Genomic DNA, 14,880 nt, shown 5'->3' on the forward strand with positions numbered 1-14,880 from the left:
TGCCTGTGAACAAAGGTGGGTGGCTAAACTCGCTGCCTTTGAATTCGACATTAAATATGTTTCTGGGCCAAAGAACACAATAGCAGACACTTTGAGTGGGCAACCTTTTGTTGATGGTCGTGTTAGCTATCGCTTAGTTAGGGAACCCTATGTCGAGTTAATGGCGGAGTTGGAGAACCATACCTGTGCTTCTGTGCAAGATGCTTTCCGGTTGTCAAATGCCAGTCAGCGAGTAGCTGACAGTGCTAAGGTTTCGGCGGGTGCCTGTGATCAGAAGGATTTGGGTGTGGATGTGTGTGGTAGTTTTTTAAGTGCAGAAGTGGCTGCTGTCTTTTCTAACCATCTTCATTGGGATAAGGGAGCAAAAGTGTGGGCTACTCCCCTGTCTGGATTTGTCCAACAGTTCATTGATGTTGGGTTTAATACACTTCCTTTATACTCTCACCAAGAGCTGAGAGACAGACAGCTTGATGATGAGCATTTAAAGAGGGTGATACACTATGTTGACCTTAAACGCAGGCCCTCGAGACATGAGCGTGCAGGTGAACCCAGTGCTACATTAAAACTCTTAAAGCAGTGGGATAGGCTGTCTTTGACCAATGGTGTCGTTGTATCGTACCCTTTAACACGTCACAAAAGATTCCAATATGTGGTATATTTGAGGAGTTGTCATGATGAGGCTGGGCACCAAGGTAAGTAAGGCACCCTTCACCTGTCTCGTCAGCGTTTTTACTGGATTGGGATCGAACAAGATGTCCGTATGTGAAAGTTGGTGGTCGTTGCGTGCTTGCAAAGGCACCAGTGACAGAAGGTCGGGCTTTACTGGAAAATATTAAGACTTCTGCTCCACTTGAGTTAGTTTGTATTGATTTTTGGTTAGCCGAGGACTCTCAGAATAGGTCTGACTTTTTGGTGGTTACTGACCATTTTACGAAGCTTGCACACGCTTTTCGTTGTTCAGAACAGTCTGCTAAATCGGTGGCGAAGAAGCTTTGGGATAACTATTTCTGTTCTTCCTAGAACGTATCCACTCTGACCAGGGCGCAAATTTTTTTAGCAAGCTCGTCAGACACTTGTTCGACTTTTGTGTGATAAAAAAGTCACAGACGACCTCATACCACCCAATGGGTAATGGCTCTGTTAAAAGGTTTAATCGGACACTGAGTAATATGATCAGGGCCCTAGAGCCAAGACCAAAGCATGATTGGCCCCAGATGCTTTACACACTGACCTTTCTGTACAATTGTACTGCATGAGACGACAGGGTTTCCTCCATTTTATTTAATGTTTGGTTGTACGCCAAGACTGCCAGTTGATGTAATTTTCAAGAGTGTATTGAGGGACGATTTAAGTGACTCTTTTCCCAAGTATGTAGTATCTCTGGACAGAGACTTGAAGGAGGCTCTTGCTGTTGCTGAGGTTAATACTGGCAGAGAACAGTTTTGCCAGGCCAGGATGTACAACCGCAGACATAAGGGCGTGAACACTGAAGTCGATGACAGGGTTCTGTTAGCCAATATGAGCGAGCGTGGCAAACGCAAACTTTCTGATAAGTGGGAGGGTTTGGTATATACTGTGGTCGACTGTAACCCCAGGACTCACATTTACAAGATAAAACACCCTGTATCAGGTCAGCTCAAGGTAGTGCACAGAAATCTACTTCTTTGTGTGAATTTTCTCTCTTTATGTGATGATGTAAAGGCTACTGATAATGAGACTGTGTTTTCTGTGGGTGATGATGTTTCCAATGACGGCTCGTTGGCTTTTGACAATTCGGTGTCAATGAGTGAAAGCCCTGAAGTTTCTGGGTCTGTGGATGATAGTGGTAGTGATAGTGGCAAATAAGCCACCACCTAGTGTGATTCCTGGAAATACTCTTTTGGACCATTCAGTTCATCAGGAATGTCCTGGTCAGGTCAATGTCTGCAATCCTAATTGTGCTGTTAGTGGCACGGTGGATGGTGCTGAGTTGTCAGGTCATAGATCAAGGTTTGGCAGATTCTTGAAACCGGTGAATCGCCTTATTTCTTCTATGAACCGGCAGACCCTGCTCAACACTGGACAACAGAACCATGGCAAATGGTCTTTTTCTGTTCTTGGATTAAAACATTAGAGTGCACAGTTTAGGTTGTTATGTCAATTTTGGAGTGCATATAGGTATGAGTTGCCGGGATGAAGTGTAGAAGGCACTTTATTTGGGTCGTCATTAAGGAGAAGTGATATGCGCAGACTTTTTTCTTATCAGTTCTTTGGATGAACAGTTTTTTCTGATCAACTGCATTGTGCTAAGAATGGCAATTCTGGGATTTTGTCTCTGTGGGAGTTATGTTTCTTTGTTGATTTCATGGTTGTTAGGCTTTGGCACATTCAGTGGGGGAGAACGTAACAAAGAAAAATGATTTATTTTGAATAGTGCCAAAACAATTTTCTGGCTGTGAAATAGTTAATTACAGTGAATCTGGTTATGTCACCGGCCTAGGGGACGCCAAAAAGCGTTGAGATAACCGTTGATCGAGACAAAAGAAAACCAATATGGCGGCAATATATTAACGTGCTTAAAATTTCTTTATGTACATGATGTGCGTTTTTAAATGAGAATGTGCATGCACGTGTTTTTGGAGGTTTTTTACACAACAGCGTTGCCACGATTTGTGCGATTGGTCATGCGGATCGAGATAACCTGTAATGCGGATAAGGAAGCGAAAGCCGAAGTAAACGCAAACAAAGTTTATTGAGAATACTCAGGGGATAATCAACCCAGCCATTATGGATGTACAAGCTAGTGCACTCTTAGTGCCGGTCCCAAGCCCGGGTAAATGGGGAGGGTTGCGTTAGGAAGGGCATCCAGCGTAAAAACATGTGCCAAATCAAATAAGATAAGATAAGATAAGATAAGATAAACCTTTATTCGTCCCACAGTGGGGAAATTTCTATGTTACAGCAGCAAGACAAAGAAATAAAAATAGATGCAAATATATATAAAAAAAGAAGAATATACAAAAAATAAAAACAGAAATAAAAATAAATAATAATAACAATAATAATAACAACAAAGAAATAAAAATAAATGCAAATATCTAAAAAATAATATACATATACTACAATACCAGTATATATACAGTACAATGTAATAATACAAATAGGAAAAAAAAAAAAAAAAAGTACGCTTTTTAAGTCATGTTTTGAGCTAGTATTGCATGTAAATTGCGGGTAATATTGCACATAATATTGTACCTGATTTGTTTAATAATATTTCACACAGATAAAGTTATTGCACATCTTAAAAAGTAATAGCAGTGTTGTATGTTGGTGACTGGTTTTACTGGGAACAGCTTTGGTTGTATAGTCTAATAGCAGCAGGGAGAAAAGACCTTCTGTATCGCTCCTTCAGACACTTGGGATGTATTAGTCTGTTACTAAAAGAGCTGCTCAGCGATGTAACGGTTTCATACAGGGGGTGGGAGGCGTTCTCCAGCAATGATGATAGTTTTGTTACCATCCTCCTTTCTCCCACCTCCTGTACAGTGTCCAGGGGAATCCCCAGGACAGAGCTGGCCTTCCTGATCAGCTTGTCTAGTCTCTTCCTGTCTGCAGTAGATATGCTGCTGCCCCAGCAGACCACTCCATAGAATATGGCTGAGGCCACCACAGAGTCAAAAAAGGTCTTCAGTAGCTCTCCCTGTACTCCAAAAGACCTTAGTCTCCTCAGCAGAAAGAGTCTGCTCTGCCCTTTCTTGTAGATTGCCTCAGTGTTGTCTGTCCAGTCCAGTTTGTTGTTTAGGTGAACACCCAGGTATTTGTAAGAGTCCACTCTCACAATGTCCTTTCCTGAATGTTCACTGGTGATAGAATTTGTTTGTTCCTACGGAAATCCACCACCAGTTCTTTCGTTTTCCCCGCATTTATCTGGAGGCAGCTCCGTTGGCACCAGTCCACAAAGTTCTTTATAAGTCCTCTGTACTCTCTGTCATCATCATTCGTGATCAGACCGACGATGGCAGAGTCATCAGAGAACTTCTGTAGGTGACAGGTTTCTGAGCTGAACATGAAGTCTGCAGTGTAGATGGTGAAGAGAAACGGGGCAAGAACCGTTCCCTGCGGGGCTCCAGTATTGCAGACAATCATGTCAGACTCACAGTCACGAGTCCTCACATACTGTGGTCGGTCTGTGAGATAGTCCAGTGTCCAGGCAGACAGATGATGGTCTACTCCCATGTACACCATCTTATCCCTCAGGAGCGCAGGTTGGATGGTGTTGAAAGCACTAGAGAAGTCAAAAAACATGACTCTCACAGTGCTCCCAGCCTTTTCCAGGTGTAAAATAGCCCGATCTAGGAGGAAGATGACTGCATCTTCCACTCCAATGCCAAATATGCGGATCAGAGAGAGAGAAGGTTGGACGATGTGGAGTTGGTGAAGCAGGATGTAGATAGGATTAGTAAGGAGGAAGTGAGAGCAGCGATTAAGAGGATGAAGAGTGGAAAGTCGGTTGGACCAGATGACATACCGGTAGAAGCTTGGAGATGTTTAGGAGAGATGGCAGTGAAGTTTTTGACCAGAATGTTTAACAGGATTTTGGAAGGTGAGAAGATGCCTGAGGAATAGAGAAGAAGTGTGCTGGTACAGATCTTTAAGCATAAAGGAGATGTGCAGTCTTGCAGTAACTACAGGGAAATTAAGTTGATCAGTCACAAGTTATGGGAAAGAGTAGTGGAAGCCAGGCTGAGAGAAGAGGTGACCATCTGTGAGTAACAGTATGGTTTCATGCCGAGGAAGAGCACCACAGATGCCTTATTTGCTTTGAGGATGTTGATGGAGAAGTATAGAGAAGGACAGAAGGAATTGCATTGTGTATTTGTGTATTTATTATTATTTATTGTATAAGGAAGTCGGGTGTGTCAGAGAAGTATGTGAGGGTGGTGCAGGACATGTATGAGGACAGTGTGACAGCAGTGAAGTGTGCAGTAGGTACGACAGACTGGTTCAGGGTGAAGGTTGGACTGCATCAAGGATCGGCCCTGAGCCCTGAGTCCTGTTTGCAGTGAGCCTGAGTCCTGTTTGCAGTGGTGATGGACAGGTTGACGGACGAGGTCAGACAGGAGTCTCCCTGGACTATGATGTTTGCGGATGATATTGTGATTTGTGGTGAGAGTAGGGAGCAGGTTGAGAGGAGCCTGGAGAGGTGGAGATATGCGCTGGAGAGAAGGGGAATGAGAGTCAGTAGGAGTAAGACCAAGTACATGTGTGTGAATGAGAGGGAGGGCAGTGAAGTGATGCAGTTGCAGGGAGAAGAGCTGGAAAAGGTGGAGGAGTTCAGGTACCTGGGGTCAACAGTGCAAAGTAATGGAGAGTGTGTTAGAGAAGTAAAGAAAAGAGTGCAGGCAGGGTGGAGTGGGTGGAGAAGAGTGACAGGAGTGATTTGTGATAGTAGGGTATCTGCAAGAATGAAAGGGAAAGTTTATAGGACTGTGGTGAGACCTGCGATATTGTATGGATTAGAGACGGTGGCATTGAGTAAAAGACAGGAGGCAGAGCTGGAGGTGGCAGACCTGAAGATGTTAAGGTTTTCATTGGGAGTGACGAGGATGGACAAGATTAGAAATGAGTTTATTAGAGGGACAGCACATGTAGGATGTTTTGGTACCAAGGTGAGGGAGGCGAGACTGAGATGGTTTGGACATGTGCAGAGGAGGGACATGAATTATATTGGTAGAAGAATGCTGAGGATGGAGCCACCAGGTAGGAGGAAAAGAGGAAGGCCAAGGAGGAGGTTCATGGATGTGGTGAGGGAAGACATGCAGGTAGTTGGTGTGAAAGAGGCAAATGTAGAGGACAGGGTGGTATGGAGACGGATGATCCGCTGTGGCGACCCCTAATGGGAGCAGCCAAAAGAAGAAGAAGAAGAAGACTCAGGAGATAATCCACCAATACTTGTAGCAAAGCAGTAATATCCAGTGGTGCGCTCTGGGAGCGCGGTCCAAGAAGGTCTGTGAAAGCAGAGACAGTTCGTGTAGAGAATCCACGGATCCGCGGTATGGAAAGCGCAGCGCTGGGCAGCAACAGATAAACGTGGTGCAGACAGCGTGAACATGGAAAACAGCAGGATCGGGGTAATCCGGGGTGCCGTTGAGAGATTGCGGAGTCCGAGAAGAAGGGTACGTAGCGGAATACGTATACGCGATTACACAGACCGACATGAACCAACACATACGATCATGAACAAACCGCTTATTTTGTTTCCTTTACTTTGTATGATTTTTAACAGTTTTCTGACCGGATGAGCTGTATTTACGCAACCGCGTGTCTTTATTTTTACCCTCAGGTATAGTGTATTGTGATTTTTTTTGGTTGTCATTATTATTACAGTGGAACCCAAATCTGACCCGCGGAGTAATTAGTTTTGGTCCGCGAGATCATATCAAGTGTGTATTAGAGCTGCCCGCCAGTGTATAGCGCATACACAGCTAATACTACAAATCCCAGAATGCTTTGTTGGCGCGTTAGCGCGTCAGTCGAGACCGCTGAAAACTCCGCGCTGAAAAACTCTGCGTACTCAGCGCTAAATTTACCCGGTGATTTACCGATTTTGAATCCCAGAGATGCAGATTTGAACTGCACAGTAATCCGTTTGTGGTTGACGTGGAAAGCGCACTAACCAACCTCCAAATAGAGCTGATTGAACTCCAGTGTAGAGACACGCTCAAGTCAAAGTACGACTCTGTGTGTGCTGCACAGTTTCCATGTTTCTTCCCCGACACACTGCTCCAATTCTGTGTCCAAGCTGCTCAAACACTCTCTGTGTTCACCAGCACATATCTGTGTGTAACTGTTCTCTTTAATGAAGATGAACAAAACCCCACTCTGGAGTCTCACTGATGAACATCTTCACTCAATCCTGAGGATTTACTCAGCTCAGAGCCTAAACCCAGACATGATGCACTTGCATCTAAGAAGAGATGCAGGAATCTGACTTCAACCAATCAGAGTAAATCAGAGTGTAGCAAACTGAGCTCGAATGAATGTTGTCTTTATGCACTTTTTCTACTCTAAGGCATGAACTGGTAATGGTTGAATGATTGCTTTTTTTGAAGGAAATTATTATTATTATTGGTTGTTTTGTTGTTGCCCCTGTGAAAAAAGGTTTACATTAAAAAGGAATTAGAAAGTCTAGAGAAAGAGAGAGAGAGAGAGAGAGAGAGAGAGAGAGAGAGAGAGAGAGAGAGACATAATAAGAAACGAATACCACTGATGTGTGTGTTTATTTCAAATCTAATTTCTCATGTGTTTATAATATTAAACTTTGGTTGTTCCAGATTCAATGTTTATGCAAAACTAAAGTTTGTTTCCATATGAAAAGGTTAAACATTACAGATCTGGAGAGAAGGAAAACATGCACAATTGCAGTCAACTTTTCAATAAATATTGAGTTTGGCCCGTGATTTCGTCCCAGTTTTAAATTTTGGCCCACTGTGAATTTGAGTTTGACACCCCTGTCCTAGGGGGTTGCCAAAAAGCATAGAGATAACCGAAAATCAATATGGCGGCAATATATTAACATGCTTGAAATTCCTTTATGTACATGATGTGCGTTAATAAATGAGAATGTGCATGCACGTGGAGTTTTTTTTTACACAACAGCGTTGCCGCGATTTGTTTGATGAAGGCATGCTATAAAAATGTACATACAGTACATGTTTGTTAACTGTCTCGGCCGCTTTCTCTGAAGCGCCCGGCTTCAATCGCGCACATATAGTGCTCGTTTAGCATCATTACCAGCTCCTATTTAAACTTCCACACTCTCACTGTCTGTTATTGTTGGTATATGTTGGTTCACGGCAGTCGTTGTTATCGCTCATGCGTATCCCGGTACGTGCCTTCCCACCGGCACTTTCTCAACGGCTGCGCTTTTCTTCCCAAAGCGCATCGCGGATTCCCCCGATCCTGCCGTTGTTAATTCTATGCTTTTGCTGCTCATCCCACGTTCCGTGCTGCGCTCCTACCAAGCGCGGCTTTCGCCTCCCGTTCATCGCGTAACATTTAACAACAAAAGGCATATGTGCACTAACTAACAGCAGAGATTCACCAGTATACAATACAACACCTATAGCATCTGTAAGGCTTGATTTTTCCGCCACTTTCGCGAGTTCTTCTGCGGCTGCACAGTGCCGATTGAGATAACTGACGTTAAATGGCAAATTTTTCCCCCCTTGTGCTCGAGATATTAGGGTTCGGCAACATTCGACATAACCATTAAAAAATGCTTAGACAAAGCGAGAATTTCTTCTTCTTCTTCTTTCGGCTGCTCCCATTAGGGGTCGCCACAGCGGATCATCCGTCTCCATACCACCCTGTCCTCTACATCTGCCTCTTTCACACCAACTACCTGCATGTCTTCCCTCACCACATCCATGAACCTCCTCCTTGGCCTTCCTCTTTTCCTCCTACCTGGTGGCTCCATCTTCAGCATTCTTCTACCAATATAATTCATGTCCCTTCTCTGCACATGTCCAAACCATCTCAATCTCGCCTCCCTCACCTTGTCACCAAAACATCCTACATGTGCTGTCCCTCTAATAAACTCATTTCTAATCTTGTCCATCCTCGTCACTCCCAACGAAAACCTCAACATCTTCAGCTCTGCTACCTCCAGCTCTGCCTCCTGCCTTTTACTCAATGCCACTGTCTCTAATCCATACAACATCACAGGTCTCACCACAGTCCTATAAACTTTCCCTTTCATTCTTGCAGATACCCTACTATCACAAATCACTCCTGTCACTCTTCTCCACCCACTCCACCCTGCCTGCACTCTTTTCTTTACTTCTCTAACACACTCTCCATTACTTTGCACTGTTGACCCCAGGTACCTGAACTCCTCCACCTTCTCCACCTCTTCTCCCTGCAACCGCATCACTCCACTGCCCTCCCTCTCATTCACACACATGTACTCTGTCTTACTCCTACTGACTTTCATTCCCCTTCTCTCCAGCGCATATCTCCACCTCTCCAGGCTCTTCTCAACCTGCTCTCTACTCTCACCACAAATCACAATATCATCTGCAAACATCATAGTCCAGGAGACTCCTGTCTGACCTCGTCCGTCAACCTGTCCATCACCACTGCAAACAGGAAAGGGCTCAGGGCGGATCCTTGATGCAGTCCAACCTTCACTCTGAACCAGTCTGTCGTACCTACTGCACACTTTACTGCCGTCACACTGTCCTCATACATGTCCTGCACCACCCTTACATACTTCTCTGACACACCTGACTTCCTCATACAATACCACAACTCCTCTCTTGGCACCCTGTCGTACGCTTTCTCTAAATCCACAAATACACAATGCAATTCCTTCTGTCCTTCTCTATACTTCTCCATTAACATCCTCAAAGCAAATAAGGCATCTGTGGTGCTCTTCCTCGGCATGAAACCATACTGTTGCTCACAGATGGTCACCTCTTCTCTCAGCCTGGCTTCCACTACTCTTTCCCATAACTTCATGGTGTGACTGATCAACTTAATTCTGTAGTTACTGCAGGTCTGCACATCTCCCTTATGCTTAAAGATCAGTACCACCACACTCCTTCTCCATTCCTCAGGCATCCTCTCCCCTTCCAGAATCCTGTTAAACAATCTGGTTAAAAACTCCACTGCCATCTCTCCTAAACATCTCCATGCCTCTACCGGTATGTCATCTGGTCCAACCGACTTTCCATTCTTCATCCTCTTAATCGCTGCTCTCACTTCCTCCTTACTAATCCTATCTACATCCTGCTTCACCAACTCCACATCCTCCAACCTTCTCTCTCTGTGATTTTCCTCATTCATCAGCTGCTCAAAATACTCCCTCCACCTTCTCAACACACTCTCCTCACTAGTCAACACATTTCCTCTCCATCCTTTATTGCTCTAACTTGCAGTACATCCTTCCCAGCTCGGTCCCTCTGCCTGGCCAATCGGTATAACTCCTTTTCTCCTTCCTTAGTGTCCAACCTCTTATACAGCTCCTCATATGCCTTTTCCTTGGCTTTCGCCACATCCCTTTTACCTGCTGCCGCATCTCCTTGTACTCCTGCCTACTTTTCTCATCACTCTGTCGATCCCACTTCTGTTTTGCCAACCTCTTTCCCCTAATGCTCTCCTGCACTTCCTCATTCCACCACCACGTCTCCTTGTCTTGCTTTCTATTTCCAGATGTCACACCAAGTACTTTTCTAGCTGCCTCCTCATCACTCCTGCAGTAGTTCCCCAATCATCCGGCACCTCTTCACCACCACCGAGCCCCTGTCTGACCTCTTCCTGAACCTCACACTACACTCTTCCTCCTTCAGTTTCCACCATCTTATTCTTCTTTCAATCCTTACATTCCTCCTCTTCTTCTTCGCCTCCAAAACCATCCTACAGACCACCATCCGATGCTGTCTAGCTACACTGTCCCCGCCAACACCTTACAGTCTCCAATCTCCTTCAGGTTGCATCTCCTGCATAGCACATAGTCCACCTGTGTGCACCTTCCTCCACTCCTATACGTCACCCTATGATCCTCCTTCTTCTTAAAATACGTGTTCACCACTGCCATTTCCATCCTTTTAGCAAAATCTACCACCATCTGCCCTTCCACATTCCTCTCCTTAAAACCATACCTACCCATCACCTCCTCATCACCTCTGTTCCCTTCACCTACATGCCCATTAAAGTCTGCCCCAATCACCAATCGTTCTTTCCTAGGTACACCATCTACCACGTCATCTAATTCACTCCAGAATCTTTCCTTTTCCTCCATCTCACAGCCAACTTGTGGAGCATAGGCACTGATGACATTTATCATCATCCCTTCAACTTCCACCTTCATGATCATCACACTATCAGAAACTTTCTTCACCTCCACTACACTCTTACTGTACTCTTCCTTCAGAATCACCCCTACACCATTTCTCTTCCCATCCACACCATGATAGAACAGTTTAAATCCACCTCCAATGTTCCTGGCCTTACTCCCTTTCCACTTGGTCTCCTGAACACACAGCATATCTACCTTTCTCCTCTCCATCATATCAGCTATCTCTCTCCCTTTACCCGTCATAGCACCAACATTTAAAGTACCAACCTGAACCTCTACTCTCCTACACTGCTCCTTTTCCTGCCGTCTCTGTAGACGTCAGACAAAGCGAGAATTTGGCGGTTCCAAATTGAAAACGTCGACTTAATAGGGTTGTCAAGTTAACCGAGGTCGAGATAAGTGGGTTCCACTGTATTATTATTATTATTATTATTATTATTACTATTATTATTATTATGTTTATAAAAACAGAAAATTATTAGGAGTTCATAAATGTGACAATTTATTGGTTATGACCAGTCAGTTCCAGCTGAACTGTTAAAGTGAATGTTTTGTGACAGGATGAGCTGTATTTACGCAACCTGTGTGTCTTTATTTTTACCCTCAGTAAACACAACGCATGGATTAACTCGAAAAATGTTGTGAAGGTGGTCTTTTTTGGGAGAATCTGACATGAGAACCAAAAGGGGTTACACCAGCACTTCAGGATGGTATGAGGAGAGTTGGCTAATACAAGGTGCAAATGAATATTAAAAGTCTATTATTTACATATGCAATCACAGGAACTGCAGATTAATAAAAAAATGCACACCATAACATTACTACTGTTATATAGCCTGATAAATAACCATTGTTCACCTTAACTGTTAAATTCTGTAAAGCTACTTTGAGACAATGTCTGTTGTGAAAAGTGCTATAGAAATAAAATTAACTTGACTTGACTTGATAACTTTCAACAATCAACATAACAGATATTCTACAAAGACTCCATCACAAGAGCATGCATTACTGAAATAGACTCGCAAAGAGTCAACTGCATTAATGTTATTTAATATCTGATGAGACACAACATAACAGTCAAAAATGTGAGTGATAGGGTTTCTGCCTGCTTTTGCCAGAGTCCTTCTACTAGAGGGGCTTTCTAAATCCTTAGAATCCACCGAATCCTTGGACTCATGAATCTCACTCTCTCACACACGCACTTGGATCTGGCTCATTCGCTATGAGCTATCAAGGTCACCAAGGACTCAAGTGATCCAAGTGAATGAAGAGAGAGTTTCATGAATCCCTCCTCATATAAACGATCGGGTTATTTAACCCGGATGAATCCGGATTCACTAATCTCTACTTGGCAGTCGAGAGCCAAGCACAAAGTGGTTTATGCTCAGGCAACATAATTGCTGAAAACTTGTTGTGTTAGTGTGCATTATAATTCACTAAAACAGTTGGTGCATTGTTATGCATACTAACACAAGTTTGTGGCATTAATAAAAAAATAAACCTCTTGTTTGTGATACCTCAATTTATGTGTTTGGGGCTTTATAGTTCCACATGAAGCATGCCAGCCAAGAGAGACCTATTTGCTTTGCTTCTAGATCAGTGATTGCCACTAAGTTATTCTCAAGTTGCTAAGGAGGTTTTGATGGTCGTTTTTGGTGTTAGAGAGTACCACTAGCATCTTGCAGGTAATCATTTTGTGGTTTTGACTGATCACACACCTTACAAGTCAATGCCTGCCATCCAATCGCCACGAATGTTACGGGGATATTAATCTTTGGGGCTTTTGACTATGATTTGTGATACAGACCTGGCAAACGTGCATTTCTGATGCCCTGATGCCAAGCTTACACTTAAGGGCCATGTCCTGTCAAAATTATCAGGCCAGCTGATGTAACAGACAGCTGTATCAAACCCTTCCTTATATGCTGTCATGTTTGCTCTTGGGAAGTTGTGTGGTCCTTTATATTTTTCCAGTTCAGCAGCCGGACTCTTCAACTACAAAGCCATGCTGTTGTAAAAGATGCAGTATGCAGTTTAGCATTGTCTTGCTAAAATATACAAGGCCTACCCTGAAAAAGATATCTGAATGGAAGCATATTTTGCTCTAAATCCTGTATATATCTTTCAAAATTGATAGTGCCTTTTCAGGTGTGCAAGTTGACCATTTCCATTAGCACTAATAATATATTAGATATAATAGATACAGGTTTTTGAACTGAGCTCTGCTAACAGACTTTATTTCATCTGACCACTGAACAGTTTTCTTTTATTATCTCATGTTTGTGATCCACCTATGGGAAGTGCATCTGTACCTGACCTCCACAGAAGCATCAATTGCACTAAGTCTGGCTTGACAGACAGGAGTGGGTGTCCAGTGGCAGGTACAGGGGTGAAAATAATTATTTGATCCCCTGCTGATTTTGTAAATTTACCCCCTTACTTTTATGGTGGGCTTATTTACACAGAGAGAGAGACACAGTATATATTTTTAAAAAATACATAAAAATAAACATTAAAGAAAGGTTATTAATTCATTCATGTTTGATTGAGTGAAATAAGTTTTTGATCCCCTACCAACCAGCAAGATTGCAGGGACAAGATTGTAGACCTACACAAGGGTGGAATTGGCTACAAGACATCATCACGTTTTGTTTCCATGGCCATAGAGTATGTTATGGGTCATTGTCATGCTGGAAGTGAATCTTGAAGTGTATGCATCTTCAGGGTTTCCTGCTGAGGCCAGGGGGTTCTCATCCAAGATTCTACAGTTCATGGCCCTGTTCATGTGGTGATGTCTTCCTGTACCCCTAGCAGAGAAACAGCCTCAAAGAAGAATGTTTGCTCCTCCATGTTTGACAGTGGGGATGGTGTTCTTGGGGTCATATTCAGCATTTTCTTGCCTCCAAACAGGGCGAGCCAAGTCCCTTTAGGGATTATGACTAATGTGTGTTCTCTCTCTTGCAGTAATCAGAGGGAGCATTTAAGGTGGAGCAAAAGGATGTGTGTGTGTGTGTGTGTGTGTGTGTGTGTGTGTGTGTGTGTGTGTGTGTGTGTGTGTGCCTGGGAACGTAAAGCTGCGGCACTGAGCACGGAGCTTATAAAAAAATTTAATTTTTCTTGATTTTGAACCTGTCCTGTAGTGGTGTTCCTTTCCCTGAACCATTCGCTCTACCACACTCCTTAAGTACAGTATTTGTATGTCGTTACTTCCCAAATCCCCAGGAGGCCAAAATAGTGACTGGTGTGTGGCCAAACACATTACACCCAGCCCATAAATATTATTTGGAGCTCCTTAATGTGTGGAAGACTTTGAAAAATTTTCTGAATGGGCTTTCCCTATGTGTTATTGCTATTATTCAGAATGCTAGGGCCTCTATGATTGCAAGTGGTGTGTGTTTGAGGAGTGATTTGAGAGGCATCAGCTGATATTCATATTAGGGCTCAGTCACTGATATTTTGGGCTTTTTGCAAGACCTTATTAATGGTGGAAGATCCTTTTCTATGGTTGAGGTGTATTTCTCAGCTGTCACTACATGTCAAGTTGGGCTTGGCGGCACTACAGTGGGGCAACACCCCTTAATTCAAAGATTTATGAAGAATGCTCACTGCTACCAACCAGTCACCAGAATGGGACCTCTCCATGGTGCTGGAGGCTTTGCCTTAACAGCCTTACAAGACCCTGGGAAATATCTCCCTTAAACTTTTGTCCTTCAAGACCTCTCTGCTCATGGCCCAAATGTTCCACCAAATGTGTCAGCGATCTGCATGTACCCTCTGTTGATTCCTTAATGCACCAAATTCTCTCTCAGTGGAGATAAGTTTTTTCTCAGGCCTAACCCAGCCTTCATGCCTGAATGCTTCCCAGCTTTTACTGGTGGTGTAATTGAACTCTCTGCTTTTACATATATATATATATATATATATATATATATATATATATATATATATATATATATATATATATATATATATATATATATTTGTAAAATATATATGAGCATGGGATGATGAAAGAGAACAATAGTTACTGTTCATAACAA

This window comes from Silurus meridionalis, chromosome 11 (assembly GCF_014805685.1).
Source record: "Silurus meridionalis isolate SWU-2019-XX chromosome 11, ASM1480568v1, whole genome shotgun sequence".
Lineage (NCBI taxonomy): Eukaryota > Metazoa > Chordata > Actinopteri > Siluriformes > Siluridae > Silurus > Silurus meridionalis.